This window comes from Typopeltis vanoorti, chromosome 6 (genome assembly GCF_054136105.1).
Source record: "Typopeltis vanoorti isolate ZY-2024b chromosome 6, IOZ_Tvanoo_1.0, whole genome shotgun sequence".
Lineage (NCBI taxonomy): Eukaryota > Metazoa > Arthropoda > Arachnida > Uropygi > Thelyphonidae > Typopeltis > Typopeltis vanoorti.
The window spans coordinates 40,656,543-40,673,012 of NC_143554.1; the positions used below are offsets into that span (position 1 = coordinate 40,656,543).

Consider the following 16,470-nt stretch of genomic DNA (forward strand, 5'->3'; position numbering starts at 1 on the left):
TGTACATGGGTGTGCTAAAGAATTTTTTTTCTATTTTTACTAATTTTATATGTATATTTTTGTATTTTTTAAAACTAAATGGAAACCTGCTCTAGTGACCAAACATGGATCTTTTTCAAGCCACTTCATACCTCTAATAAGTGGGTCATCTCACACCAGATGATGAAATTCATCTCCCATAAAGATAATCACAAACATCCATGCCCACGATGAGATTTGAACCCACAGCCTGTTGGTTGGAGAGTGGATATGCTAACCACTCAGTCAACCAGGCTGGCAAAGTGTTCTATTTGCTTTCATATATCCTTCCATATTTTGAGAGTATTCTGAGTAGATGTTTAAATGGAGATTATATGAAGCTCTAGCAGACATCTTTATATCGATCAATTTGGATAGTTATCCATCTACTTCCATGGAAATTTCTTCATTACACTACAGTTCTTGAATAATCTTGGTAAGTGCCATAGGTGTCATCAGCATCATGGATGGAACTGCTCAAGCTAAGGCAGGCTTTATGCAATTTGGTGCTAATTTATTTATCAATGATAGTAGAAATCGAATGCTTACTAAAGAACATGACCAACCAGATGGCATGAAACTGAATGTGGTGACTAGTGGAGATTTTTTTGAAAATGATTCTTTATTAGAAGTGTATACATTGAAGATGTATTTTTCAAGAGATTGAATAAGAGAAGTGGGAGGAGGATAAGCTACTGATGGACTGCAAGGTATTAAATGAAAGCTGAGAACACAGAGTGAATATTCAACAAAAGACAGAAGGCCATGAAGAATTCTTCTATCTAATGGCATAAGACTGAGAATGCCATTAGATAGAAAGGTGAGCAAGAGAATATGAAGAAGAGAAGACTGAAAGTGTAAAAGTGTGTGTGTGTGTGTGAATGCAGAAAAGGAAGAGAGCATGACCAACAGGATGAAAGTGAAAATGGCTACAGGAATAGAAGACATTATACACTGATGAAGCAGAATCAAGAGTTGAATAAGATAAGTAAAGAGATAGGACATATGCAAAAGAAATATACATGATTTATGTTGAGTGACTATATATCCATTACGTTCCAGGGTAGACAAATAGTGTGCTATATGTCTACCTTTCATTTTCCAGAAGATATATGGGATGGCTTCAAAATTATGTGGATTTTAACTCAATCTATGTTTGCTGTTTTTGACTATGATGTCTAACCCAACATGCTTTGGTTGGAGCACGTTTAAAAGTTATAAGAGCTAATGTGACAGGGTGTCTACAAAATATATCTCATGCTCCCTACTGATTTTTTTTTTTTTTTTTTTTTTAAGGTTATCTGGGAGTTAAGGTTCCACCATGGCTTTGGATAAAGTGGAAATCAAAATCATGTTTGGAAGTGACATTGTTACCTAGACATACACTGCCGCTTCATCGATAGCAGTGTTTGGCTAACTGCTTCAGCATATTTTGTAGGATGGGCATCTGTGTAGGAGAACATGGTTCATGTGAGAATATTGTACAAACATTGGAAGAATGACAGAAGAGCAGATTGTAAGCTCTATCACAGAATATGAATGGGCAGGCATGTGGAAGAAGGTACTGCATCATTATTAAGAAAGGAGATGTCATTATTGCTAAGCATATGCTCAATAATACAGCCTTGTCTATCTATAACGGCACCACAGAGTGTTTTCTATGAAAGTCACCCATAAGAGGTATGGGCTAAGATAGTTGTTACATTATTAGTTTACGAAGTTGATCTCATTTATATCAGAATTCAGTGGTTCACAAATGGAACATACTGTAATTAGAAATCCAACTTATAGGCAAATGGCTATTGCTTCTAGGGCAGTATCAAGCTGGAGACATTGGAAAAGTTTATTGTTACCCACTACAATGGCAACTACTTAATGAGCATATTGTCAGAATAAGTGAGACATGGTTAGATGAGGATGACATCCTGACAGGAATAGAGATGGAAAGGTATGATGTGTTTCGTGAGGATAGAATGGGTAAAAAGGGAGGGGGAGTGCTATTGATGATAGAGAAAGAGTTATGTCCATACAAGGTAGAGATGCAAGAGGGAAATGGGGCCAGTGGTTTTGAGGCAGTATGGTGTGAGACAGAGGTGAATAGAATCAAATACTTGGTGGGATGTTGTTATAGACCTGGTAATGTGGATGGTGGTGATAGTGAAATGTATAGTCAAATAAGCCAAGCAAATAAGAAAAGGGTGATCATTATGGGTGATTTTAATTATGGCAATATAGACTGGAATGAAGAGATAGCAACTGGAAATAAAGAAAATGAGTTTCTTGAGTTTTTGAGGGATAACTACCTCAGACAGTATGTAACAGAGGGCACAAGAGGATTAAGGGTCTTCGATTTGGTCATCTCATCGGAGGATGTAATTATCAATGAGGTATCAAATCATCCACCAATTGGTGAAAGTGACGGTGAGGTGATTACTTGGGTGGTTGCCAGCAGTGCAAAGACCCCTGTGAAAAAAGGGTATATGTGGAACTACAAGGGGGGTGATTATGAAGAGCTCAGGAGACAGCTTGCAGGTGTAGCATGGAATGAGGAGTTAGCTGGAAAAGAGATCAATGCAGCTTGAGGGATTTTCAAAAAATATTTAGTGGATGCAATGTCTAAATGTATACCACGGGTGAGAAGGTTAAATAAGGTAGGTGTGAGATGGATGAATAAAGAGATTAAGCATGCAATACAGAGAAAAAGGGCATTGTGGAGGCAGCATAAGAGAAGTAGAAGTAACCAATTTCATGAGGTCTACAAAGACCAGGCAAGGAGGGTGACTTGGTTGGTGAGAGTAGCTAAAGAGAGGTATGAACAGCAGTTAGCTAATGAAGCTAAAAAGAATCCTAGGGAGTTCTTTCGATATGTAGCCAGCAAAAGAAAGAATGATTATGGAAGGATGACATTGATTGGAGGAAATGGTATAAAGACAGCTGTTGCAGAATGTGTGGTGGAGATACTTAATGAGCAGTTCATAAAGATCTTTCAATCTTGTGAATGTGACTTCATAGAGAGATTAAGAGCAGTTGATGATGGGGAGGAGAGACTGACTGTAAGTGAGCAAGAGGTGTTTGGGGAGTTGAGTAAACTAGATGTAAATAAGGCTGTGGGACTTGATAATATATCACCGCGTATTCTGAAGGAATGTGCCAGAGAGTTGACACCTGCCTTGACATATTTTTTTAATAAGATTCTTGCACTTGGTCGAGTCCCTAAAGAGTGGAAGGAGGGCAAGATTGTGCGACTTCATAAAGGAGGTGATCGAACTCAAGCATCAAACTATAGGCCTATCTGTGTGTCAGGTGTTGTGGTTAAGTTGTTGGAGAAGCTTGTGAGAACTAGGATCCAGAGTTGGGTTGACAACAATGGTATAATCTTTGATGGACAGCATGGATTTCCTAAAGGGAGGTCGTGTTTTAGTAATCTACTTACTTATTACAATAAAGTAACTGCTTCCTTGGACAGAGGAGAAGGATACACAGTAATATACTTGGATTTCGCAAAAGCTTTTGATAGAGTACCTCATGATAAGTTGACAGTCAAACTAGAGCAGATGGGGTTGGATATTAGATTAGTGCATTGGATTGGAGACTGGCTATCTGATAGGTATCAACAAGTTGTGTATGGGGGTGCAATATCCAGGAAAAGGAAAGTCACTAGTGGAGTGCCTCAGGGATCTGTTTTAGGGCCATTACTATTTAACTTGTATATTAATGATATTGGCGAAGATTTGGATGGAGATATTCAGTTGTTTGCAGATGATGCAAAGTTGGGACGAACCATAAAGAGTAGTGAAGATGTTGTGGCCTTGCAAGAAGACTTGAATAAATTGAGTGATTGGGCAAGCAAATGGGGATGTGAGTTCAATGTTGCAAAATGTAAGGTTTTAAAATTTGGAAAACAAAGATGGGATGCAGAATTTATGCTTGGTGAGAATATATTGTTGGAAGTAGAGGAAATAAGAGATCTGGGAGTGATAGTGGATAAGGATCTAAAATTTAGGGGACACATCGCCAAAATTGTGAAGACAACACAAAGACTTCTGGGAATGATGAGGAGGACACTGACGTGAAGAAGTAGGGAGATTCTTGTTCCATTGTATAAGGCTTTGATTAGGCCACAAATGGACTATTGTGCCCAGATTTGGTCACCTGGTTTTCAGAAGGATGAAGAGATGTTGGAAAGGGTCTAAAGGCGACTGACTAAGGTAGTTTCTGACGTCTGGAATGTCGAGTATGAGGAAAGATTGAAAAGATGTAATTTGCAGAGTCTAGTGGAGAGAAGGAAGAGGGGAGATATGATAGAGACCTACAAGTTGGTAAGGGGTTGTTATAGGATCAATGGTGGAGAAGTTCTACAGAGAATAGTGGGAGATCAGGGGAGAACCAGAGGTCATCCCTGGAAACTGTATAAAGAGGGTGTGAGAGGCAAGTTTTTTTCGTGCAGAGTTGTGAATGATTGGAATGCCTTGCCTGAGAGTGTGGTGTCTGCAAGGAGTTTGAATGTGTTTAAGACCCGGTATGATGAGATGTGTGTGAGATAAAAGGACCTCCTAGATGAGTCTTTGACTCCATGAGGTCTTGTTTAATAATAATAATAATAATAATAATAATATCCACCTCCAGTTCTAGCCTTACAAATAACAGTGAAATGTGAAGAACCCTGATATCTTTTTTTTGCTTGCAGAATCCATGACAGTTCAAATGCAAGAATTTTCTTATTCTTTTGACTATGCACATTTGTCTGATTTCTGGACAAGTCTACAAAGATTTTTGTAGACTCGTCCAGTATCCATTCCTTCCTCTGATAAAATGTTTAATATATTATCTGATGTGTCAGGATCACTTGTTGAGTTTAGTTTACTTTCAGTATCCATTTCAGTATGAATACAGTATCTATTTTTTTTTATAGAGATGTCCAATTGTTTTCCTTTCAGTGATGCTCATGTCATAATTTTCTTGACAAATGGGTTCTTACTGAATTGGATGATCTTTGAAGCTGCTTCAAGTAGTATGTGTTGACCAACCAATGTGCTTCATAAAGAAACACTCATGATCATGAAGTTCAGGCAAACTATCAAAAATTATTAGAAGGTAGAAGAGAAGTGCCTGAGTCACTTTTGTTATTTTCTTGATTGCCACTTTCCCAGCATTAATGGATTTCAAGACAGGTGCTGGCTAGTTTCTTCTTTGAATCTTGATAGGATATATTTTGCTCAGTTTTTATCTTTTGTATTTCTTTTTCATCTTTCTAGCTTTGACATGCATAGGAGTAGGCTGGATCACAGTTAACACACCTAGGTTTCTCTGCAAAGCAAGATTTATCATCATACTCTTTATTACCGTATCAGGCAGTTCTGGTATACACATATTTATGAAATTTAAAGTGTGTCATCTGTGCTAATGGTGCAATGAGATATCCTGCTCTTACCAATGTTGAAGGTTTGAATGCATTGAAAGTAAGGATGATGTTTCTGGTTGGAACAGTGACATTCCTACTTATCAAAATGCACCTCACACTTGTCAGTCCTTATCATTAAGCTCTGAACATATCTCCTCATCTGGAATATCAAGGATATATCATTCTGATATCACCTTTAGAACAACTGAGTGTTTTATGAGATGTTACTGTAACTGGTATTACTCTATGATGTTGCTTTCAGTAATTTTTCTAAGTGTTACTGATATAATGTTACAATAAGAATATCACTGGAATACAGTGTTTTAATTGTTTTGGGAGTTTGCCAGTCATAAACCCTTCTGAATAAAGACAGGTAACATTTTCCTTATTGGCTTTTCACCTATTGCATGAATGATGAGAAAAACTGAATTTGTCTATGTGTCAGATATTTTTCTCCCTCATTTTCTGTTATGAAATGATATATCTGTACTAGGTTGAGATATTGCAAGGGCCCGAAAAATTTGAGGATGATGGATTTGTGCTCAAGGGATTTTTTGGTTCAATGTCAGAGATACCTTCCACCACAAAGCCACACATGGACACTCAGTATTCAGTTAAGAAAATCTGAATTCAGAAGTGAAGAACTAGGGTTATCCCAGATGCTATAACAGCACCTCAGCATGCTTTAAGCATTGTCCTGGATGATAGAAGATGAATGCAGCAGTGTTGTGAGCAAGCCTACTAGCTGTTTGTTCTGGTTGGGGCTATCAAAGACTGCAGGTCCTGCTGAAGCAGGATCAAAGTAATCCATGAATACTAGGATCCTCCTTTCAAGATGTCTACAGGTGACATTGAACAACAATCATGGTGGCAGGGAGTGGACCACTCCAGCAGTGGTGGTCTGGAAGACTAGACAGTAAAATAAAAATGATTTAAGAGAAGTAGAGTGAAGAATATGGGAAGAAAAGTGAGAGAGAAAGAGGAAGATTTAAAAGGGTTGGTACCATCAGTGAGATGTTTCTTCACTGATGGTATGAAGAGTGGAGGAAACATCCCACTCATGCCATAAAGGAGGGATGGCATGAGTAGGATTGGTTCTAGACTAAGGATGAGTTGGCATTCATAAATGAATACCAGGAATATCAGGTATAAGAGAAATGAAATTGTTGCATTGATTGAGTTTATTCACCAGAAAATAGTTGGAATAAGTGAATAAATAAGTGGTTGGATGAGAATGACATGCTGATGAATATAAATGGAAGGGTATGTTGTTTTTTTATGAGGATAGGAAGGAGAAGACAGGAGGGAGAGAATGAGCTGAACTCAGAGTGTGTCGATGAGAGCATGAAAAATGTCCACAGATGCAAGGAGGAATTAGGAACAATGGTTTGTATAAACAAACTGAGTGATTTTATTCCCAAATCGGGAACATTCATAAACTTAGTTACTTCCCAAGTGAGTACCGCATGATCACTGCCACCAATTGGAGGCAGAATAGTTATGTCTTTAACTGAAACATCTTCTGACACTATAATCAAATCTTACACTTTTTGACCTCGAGTTCCTTCTGTCACATGCTGTTTGATGAAGCTGTCCTGCAACAGCTCAATAAATGCATTTTCATTATTCTCATGAGATTCTACTGCTACCCAATCAATATTTGGATAAGTAAAGTCTCCCATTATGATTACTCTTTTCATGCTCATCTTGTCTATTTGGTGATGCATTTCTTCATCACTAGAAACTGATCCACCTGGTCTGTAACAACACCCCACTATGTAATTGATGTTGTTAGATTCCACTCCATACCTGATGGCTTCAAATTCACTGCCACATGAAATACTGTTACTACTACTACTACTACTACAATCATAGGGTTCAACACTAACTGGATTCAAGTCATCCAATATTATTAGCAGCATCCCCCCCCCCTCCTTTCCTATCCTGTCGGTCCTTTCTAAAAATACTGTATTCTTTACATTCAATATTAGTTAGTATGTCTGATTCTGATAACCAGTCTCACTAATGCCTACAATCTGAGGTCCCAACATACTGACCAAGGCAAGATACTTTAACCCTTTGTTTCTGATACCCCTACACATAATAATCTACCTGCATGTTCTTTTGTATACTCTTGTCTGCAGTCTGCATGACACAGTTGGACAACTTGCAGATCTTTATTCTTCTCTAGTACCTTATACATGTAGACATTTTTGAACGTTTGATGGGTCCGAACTGGACAAACACAAAGTCGAATTTGTTCTCTCCTGATAATCATTTCCATGATAATGCCCATTAGCACAAATATATAACATTGCTGCTCTTACATTTGTATTCTCACCATTCCTGCCATTATAGTAGTTCCCCCTGACTCTCCTTTTCCTGCCATGTCCTGACACCCTAATGGGGACTCAACCCAACCTAAGGGCCAGACGAGAGGGATAGGTTAGGACAGTCAGAGGCATTGCCAGTTCCTTTGCACATTCTCACAAAACCCAAGCTAATATCCCATCTAATCGCACAGCTGTATTTGCACTGAGATTGTGCAATATCCTAAGAACCTCCAATTCATCCACCTCTGTTCCCACATCAGTCTCTGTCACATATGTTACAGAAGTAACCTCACTTGGATGATAGACCCTTGCAAACTGGTCACTCAGTAATTCAACTATTTTATCTGCTTCTGCTACCTCATGACCATCATCCCTCATTAAGGTTAATCTTCCATAGTAATTCTTCCTCTTACTTGTCACATAATGAAAGAATTCTTTGGGATTTCCTCTGGCCTGCTCTGCTAGATTCTTTTTGTAAACTGATTTTGCCTTCCTTGCCATGCTAATCAGCTTTCTCCTTATATACCCTCTACAGCATTTACTTTTTTTGAAGCTCATGCTTAATGATATTACTCATCCATATAACTCCTGCCTGATTAACTCTCTCTACCTTAGGTATACAATTTAATATTGTTTCCTTCAGATAGCTGCATGGTCACTTTTGCCAAATGGAAGCAATATGGCCACCTTGGTTATATAGCTCTTCTGATCCTATGACCAGGTCCAACACTACCCCCCCCCCCCAGTCTCCTCCATTGCATACTGCCTAAAGTAATCATGTCTCAGTAGGTGTATAAATTCCATTTCTTTCCTGCCACATATCTTTCTTCCTTCCAGTCTGTATCTCCATAATGGAAGTCCCCCATAATAATCACTTGACTTGTACTCATTGCACTAATTTGCCAATGCATGCCTTCCAGATCATCTGTGGAACTCCTTGACCTTTAGCAACAACGAACTGTATATTTCGTCTTGCTGGCCTTGATCTTACACCAGACTGCTTCAAATGAACAGTTATCCTCCCACCGATCTCCTATTCTTTTTTTTTTCTGCAATTCATCAGCTATCATCAGCAGTACCCCTCCGCCCATCCTATCTTCCCTGAAAATACCAAATTCTTCACATTCTATCTCTGTAACTACATCATCTGCTGTTAGCCAAGTCTCAGTAATGCCTATTACTTTTGGCAAGGTTGCACTAACCAATGCCAAAAACTTTTCCCTTTTGTTCCTGATACTTCTGGCATTAATATATAGAAATTGCAGCATCCATTCAGACCCATACCTACAATTACTTCCTGAATTGACTACCCTATTCAGCATTTTTGCTTGCGAGACTAGATTCTGCACTTGGTCATTCTCACATTCACTCACCTCATGGGTGCCTTCCCACAAACTTACCTGCTTCCACCCTAGCTGCTTAAGCTGTCCTGAATTTGTGTTTCAACTAGCTTGATGAACATAGCTCTCTCTCTCTCTCTCAACAGCTAACATCAAAACATTTACATACAGCCCATTAGCATTATAGAAATCCTTCTGTCTGTCAAACACAGACCATAGATCCACAAATCCTACATCATTCCTCCTCCATAACTATGTATTAATTCATGATGTATGTATGTCATAGGTGGCCAACAACAGGCCCGCAGCCTCATGCGGCCTGTAATGTGATTTTGTGCGGCCTGCAGCAGGATTAAAACCATATTAAATTATATGTATTATCAATTTAGCTATTAGTTTCGACCACATTATATTTTCTGATTGATATAATATAATATTATCATTATTTCTGATGATGGAAACAATTTATATTCTTTATTCAATTCAATAATTCAATGCATATAACTATTGCCTCGAAAAAATGCAGAGTTTATTTTTATTTAAGTTCTGTCTAAAAGTGTGCGGCCTGTGACGCTACCACTCATCATATGTTGGCGCTCGTATAAAATGAAGTTGGTCACACCTGATGTATGTTATGATGTAGGAAAAGAATATTTTTCTGCATTTTTGCTAGAAAAAGTCTACGTCTCATATTTCCTTTTCTGGAAAAAAAAAAAAACTGTCAAGAAACAATTTTCTGAACAATTGTAATGCAGAATAAGTTGATTTTTTAGCTGTAATATAGATGTAATATATATAAGGCTAAAAAAGTATAAGCCTTATATATTTAATAACCAAGCTTATAAAATTACTTGGTAATTAAGGTTTAAGTATACAGAGCCTTATCAACTTTACCTATAGAAGTTGCTGCAAGGTGTTTTTATTTTTTAATAAGAATCTCTGGAGGAGATATAGATGTAATTAATTTTTTAACTTGAGGATACTGTATATTAGGGTTACCAAGTAATTTTATAAGCTTGGTTATTTAACTCCTATTCCCAAGTATGCAAACAATTAAGTTTGCCTGAAAAATAGTTCAAGTCTAAAGATGGCACAACACAAGGGCAACTCACTGTAAAGGTGGGTAAAGCTCTGATCACTATTCTTCCCATAATGTAAAGCACATCTCACTAAAAGATGTATACTGCAATACATTATGGGTGGGGTCACTACCATAATGTATTGCTAAAACCTTGGTATTTAGGGTCTAGCTACTCACTGAGGAGACCTCAAAAAAGGTTGAAACCGGTCTGGGTAGTGACCCCCACTTTACATTTACATTATGGGAAAATACTAAGAATAGTGATCAGAGCTTTATTCACCTTTACAATGAGTTGTCCTAGTGTTGTACCATCTTTAGACTTGAACTATGTTTCAGGCACAAACTTAATTGTTTGCATACTTGGAGTTAAATAACCAAGCTTATAAAATCATTTGGTAACCCTAATATACAGTATCCCCAAGTTAAAAAATTAATTACATATATATATATATATATATATTTTTTTTTATGGAGTCTGGCCTGTTATCCAATACCACAGCATAATTCACAGATTTTGCCTGTTTGTCATCTACGTCCCATTTTATGTTTTTAATTTTAGATTATCTGTTGACATCAAATAACATTTATTGTTTCGGTCGATTTAGTTTCTGATACTGATAGTCGTTCTTGCTTTCTGGTCTGATATTTCAGTTTCATTTTGTTTTATAAATTCATTACTATGTCTGCACTTTTAAATTATTAATCATAGATGTGTGCTTCCTTCTTCTTGCATCATCCAGATACCAAATATCCATTTTTTTTTTATTTTTATTATGGCTAAAACTGTACTCTTTTTCAATATTTTAAGACTGCATAATATAAACTAAAATGAAAAAAAAACAAAGAAATTGCTTATAGCAAATGCAGCAAGCCATCTGAAGCATAAACATAATAGGAATGTTTATGCTTCAGTTGGCTGAGTACTGAATATTTTTACTGATTTGGCTGAAGTAAAACTGAATATTTGGCACATCTCTAATTTTAATTATGGAAATATGGATTGGAATGAAGATATATTATCAGGTAATAAGGAGAATGAATTTCTTGTGTTCTTGAATGGATTGTCTAATCTTTGTCCAACTGGCAAGAGTATGGTGATTACCTGGGTTGTAGCCAGTCACATGAGAACTTCTGTGAACATAGGATATGTGTGAACTACAAGGCTAGTGAGTATAAAAAATAAAGTGACAAATAGGAGCTATAGCAGAGAAAGAGGAGTTGGATGGAAAGGAAACAGATCTGCTTGGCCCATGATCAAGTAATATTAGCAGACTAAATAAATAAGGCTAATTAAGATAGGAGTAAAATGTATAAGTGAAGAGATTAAGCATGTGACTTGGAAGAAGGAGGCAGCACAAGAAAGGTAATAATAATTTATCTTTCTTGTGATTAGATAATTTCTGTTTCCAAGAAAGGTAATGATAATTTACCTTTCTTGTGATTAGATAATTTTTGTTTGTTGTTGTCCTTACCAATTGAGTATAGAGAGCAGACCAGGAAGGTGACTCCCTTGGCAAGGACAACAACAAACAGAAATTATCTAATCAGACCAAGAAAAATCCTAGAGAATTCTTTCAACACGTAGAAAGACAGTATGATTATGAGAGGATGATATTAGTGGATGAAAATGATAGACTGGTCAACTGGTGAAGAGGATATAATTGACGTATTCAATGAACAGTTAATGAGGGAATTTCATCCTCAGGAATGCAACACCAAAAGGAGTTTGAGTGTAGAGGAAAGACCGAGAATGGGTGAACAAGAAGTATATAAGGAATTATGCAAACATGATGTCAATAAGGCAGGTGGACTTGACAATATATCAATGTAAGTCTTGAAGGAATGCTTCAGAGAATTAATGGCACAATTGGCATACCTGTTTAACATGAGTCTTGCAAAGAGCAAGTCCAAAAGGAGTAAAAAAAAGGATAAAATTACACAGACATTAATGCATAACTAGATGCATTAATGATGCATCTAGTTAATACTAGATGCATCATTATTTCAAAGCCAAATGTTTGTGGAAACTATGAAAGTTTTGTAAGTTGATCTGAGAGTTTATGAGAATACAATCCTCAGCATCCCTGAGTTGCCTTTACTTGCACTACTTAAAAGACATGAGCAATGCCCAAGCATCCATATACTTGCCTTTTATTAGTATATTTGATAAAGGTTTCACTGGTCTGGCAGCTGCTGTTTTGAGCTGGTTGGTTCTCTTCAGAGGCCAGGCAGAAATCTTAAGAGAGCAAAAACTCTTGTTTAGTTTTAAGGAAATCAAAATGTCAGAAAAATGTATTTTTTGTAAGTGAACTCTCAGTCAGTGCATAAAAGTATTAAGGCATAGTATTAAAAGAGTCTAAGACATCTCAGATCTTGAACTGTTAGTAATAGATGAGTAGGAAATCAGAGTGTTCGACTCTGTTCTGTGCACATTAAATAATTGCAGGTAGATGGATAATGTTTAAAATGACATTTGAAAATGCAAATCTCAGTGAGTGAAAGAAATGATTTGAACAGTTATAGACACAAAGCCAAATTAGTTAAAAAATCTGCAAGAGAAGATAAAAGGAATTATGTGGCCAGCTTGGCAGAAGAAGCACAAAAGGCTAAAAATAAAGGACATATGAAAGATTGTATGAAATGACAAGGAAAATGTGCTCTGAAGAAAATAAAAGAAACAAGTAAATGGCATATGGTTTGCTGGTAACTGAAGAGGATAAGATTGTTAGAAGATGGAAAGAACACTTCGATGAGATTCGAAACGTAGAAAACAGTATAACTGACATGACCAGAAGTTCAATAATGGAAGACCACCTATAAGCATAGATTTAAATATTACATTAGAACTAATATCTAAAATTGGATAATGAATGCAAGAGAGAAGATTGAACAAAGCAGGTAACTTAGAAATGCATTATACCTAAATTTTATAGATTTTGCAGATGATCAGGTAATAATATCAGATAAGGAAGACAATATACAAAGAGCAATATATAATTTAAATATTATAGCAGAACAATTTGGAATGAAAATATCCACAGATAAAACTAAAACAATGGCATTTTGTGGACAAACTCAAGTTAGAAGTAAAATAGTTATTAATAATAAAATACTCGTAGAAAGGCTTAGACGTTGGTTAAACATTCTTATTAAATAACTTAAGGAATATACAACGTACACAGGATATAAATTAAATTAAACTTTAATCTATATTTCCAATATTTCGGAAACATCACGTTGCCATCTTCACAGGAACTTAAAATAAAGACACATGCATGCAGGCACTATATACAATAAATGAGGACGAAGCAGGAAGATATTGTTTCTCCTAAAAGTCCTGATGGTGCCCCCTAGCGGGCTATGTAGGTATTCTTGGCCGTTGGGCTGAAGGTCTTCTGATGTAAGTCTTCCAAATTTGGGGCAGTCTCATGCAACCAAATTTGTTGAGGTTTGGACTGTTTCTTAGGGCTGAGGCTGATTCCATGAATAGCCCTTCAAATGTGAATTTACTATGGTGTATTTCTGAATTTTGAATTTACTACCGTGGCTTTCTTCCACCATATTCTGTGGTGTGTATCCAGAACATAGTCTGCAAGACCAGAGTGGCTGTACTGGTGAAACCGGATGTAGTCCTTGTGTTCTGAAATTCTGATATTCGCTGTCCTGCCTGTTTGGTCAAAGTAGGACAGCTTACAGCTGCAAGGGACCTGATAAACACCAGGTCCCTGCAAAATATACATTATTAGACCAAAAAAAGGAACAAAGATATTTTAAAAGAACTAAAAACAAAATCGGTAAAATACAAACTATACAATTATAAACAAAAATGAGCTGAACAAGTAAACCGAATGGCCAACATTCGGTTTACTTGTTCAGCTCATTTCCTAAATATCCTAAACAAATACTAAAATATAAGCCAATTGAAAAGAGAAGGCCAGGTAGACCTCAAGAAAGGATATCAGATGATAATGAGACCAGAACAGACCAATATGGTCTATATCCGTAATTAGCATTATGATGCTAAAGCATTTGGCAATATTGATACAGAAATATTACGGTTAATTACCAGAAGTTATGGAATTCCTGACAAATGTGAGAATAATGAAAGAAATGTATAAAAGAAGCAAAAGTTGTGTTACTGCATGCAAACACCATCTGAATGGTTTGAGATAAGGTCATATGTGAAGCAGGGTTGCACAATGTCTGGTTTACTGTTGATTAGATTATGAGAAAAGTTACAGGTGTAAGAAGAGGAATTAAATAGAATCCTACGCCACAGTTAGAAGATACAGATCATGCAGATGACATAATTTTCATCATCAAAATATAACAATATAAAATTATTTTACAGTCATACCCTGACTTACGCGAATCTGGAGTTACGTGGTTTCTAATATGTACGTATTCCTGTCACGCCTCACCACTAGTTGTATCTTTCTGGTGCCGGCAGCATTTGGCAGTGTCGCACATGCTGTGAACAAGCACTGACGTGTTTCGCGCGGTCTCCATTCATACACGATTTTTATAGTCTACAAACCTTGCGACTGTTTAACGTTATGTTCTTGATAAAAATTTTATCACATAAAAAATAATAATGTCGCCCAAAAGAAGCAAGTCCAATTCTCTTACAGCTAGCAAGAAAAGAAAAACATTCAAAGCGTACTACACACGGCGTTCATTTGCAAGTCTGAATGAAACTATGAGGCAAAATGAACAACTGTCTGTTAAAGAGTTTTGGAAACGGTTTAATGTTTTAGATGCTGTAAGGATTATCGGAGACACCCTTCAGTAGCAAAGAGTCTCCAATATCAGGGACTCTTCGTTACTGAAGAGACCGAAACCTCAGATCCAGTTTTACCAGAAGAGCACATGACAATTGCAAAATTAACTGAAGGTCTCAGCTTAATTAAGAAAGGTTTACAGATTTTGGAGGACATAGATTCTAACGAAGAACGAATTGTAGCCACAAGGCAAGGAATAAAAAATCACTGGCTTGCTATGAAGAAATTTTGCGTGACAAGAAAAAGACATTATGCCATCAGATGAATCTATTAGATTTTATGAAACCATCGACATCGAAATAACTTTCTTTTTTTTATGTACGAAAAACTACAATTATGATTATATTTCTTAAAAAATATAGGTGTTTATGTAAACCTTTGGTCCCAATTGTATGTTTGTATATATAAATTACATGCAAAATTATGCCCCGAGTTACGCGAATTTGACTTACGCGCTTTTCGTTGGTCCCACCTACCGTGTAACTTTGGGGGTATCACTGTATTGTTACATTTTTGCCAGAGGCAAAAAATGGAAGATTTGTATAAAACAGCTGTAATGGTTGGTCTTAAAATAAATATGACTACAATAAAAGTTGTTAAACTTTAATAACAAATACCACAAAGAAATTAAAATCAATTAACATGCAGTAGAAGTTAAGAATTTTACATATTTGAGAGCAAATGTAGATACTGAAGGTAGAAGTGACAGGGATATAATACAAAGATTGACAAAAGCTAATACTGCTTTTGCTAAGGCCATATTATTATATGGACCACAGACATGGAAACTGACCAAAAAACAGAAAGCTAAATGAAACGATTTTGTCTGCGTAAAATGTTAAAATTTTGGCCCCAATATACAAATGATTATATATAAGCTGATGGAGCAAAAAAGTATCATCGATGAAATAAAACATGCAGATGGAAATGGATTAGACACATACTAGGGATAGAGAGTACAGATATTTTTAGAATGGCTTTGGCATAGATCTCAGCAGGAAAAAAAGAAAAGGGAAAATCCTAAATTAACTTAACAGAGAACGACCAAAGGAAACAAGAATGGCTGGTAGAACTAGACGGAAGTTGAACTGTGGCTGAAGACAGAGGTATCTGGAAGAAACAGTTTTGGCCTTATGTTCCATGAGATACAAAAAAGATAAGTAAAATAGATTATGAAGTGTGAGATTTCCTTAACTGGCACTGCAAGAGGTTGCATGAAGGAATGCTGTTATGTTCAGTGCAGGTAATGTTGTCAAGATTCATGCCAATAGCTTGCATGATCTCTTTAATACATGCCAAAGGGACATATAGCAATCTGATGCATATAACATTCAGCCTTCTGTAGAGAAAAAAATACTAGTTCACATAGGATGTTCTGGAAGAGATTTATTTTTAAGCCAGTTAAGATGCAACTATTTTTGTTAAAGTGACACAGCAGGCTTGTTTGCTTCAACATAAAGACTATGAATGGGTGATGTGCAAAAAGCACAGTATCTATTTGTATATCTTGATGGTT

General features: G+C 36.5%; 1 protein-coding gene across 6 annotated transcripts in view; it reads right to left on the reverse strand.

The window, feature by feature from the left end:
* Tti1 (Telo2 interacting protein 1) overlaps positions 1–16,470 on the reverse strand; it is a 729,405-nt gene that overhangs the window by 48,854 nt on the left and 664,081 nt on the right. The gene's annotated exons all lie outside the window — the stretch shown is intronic.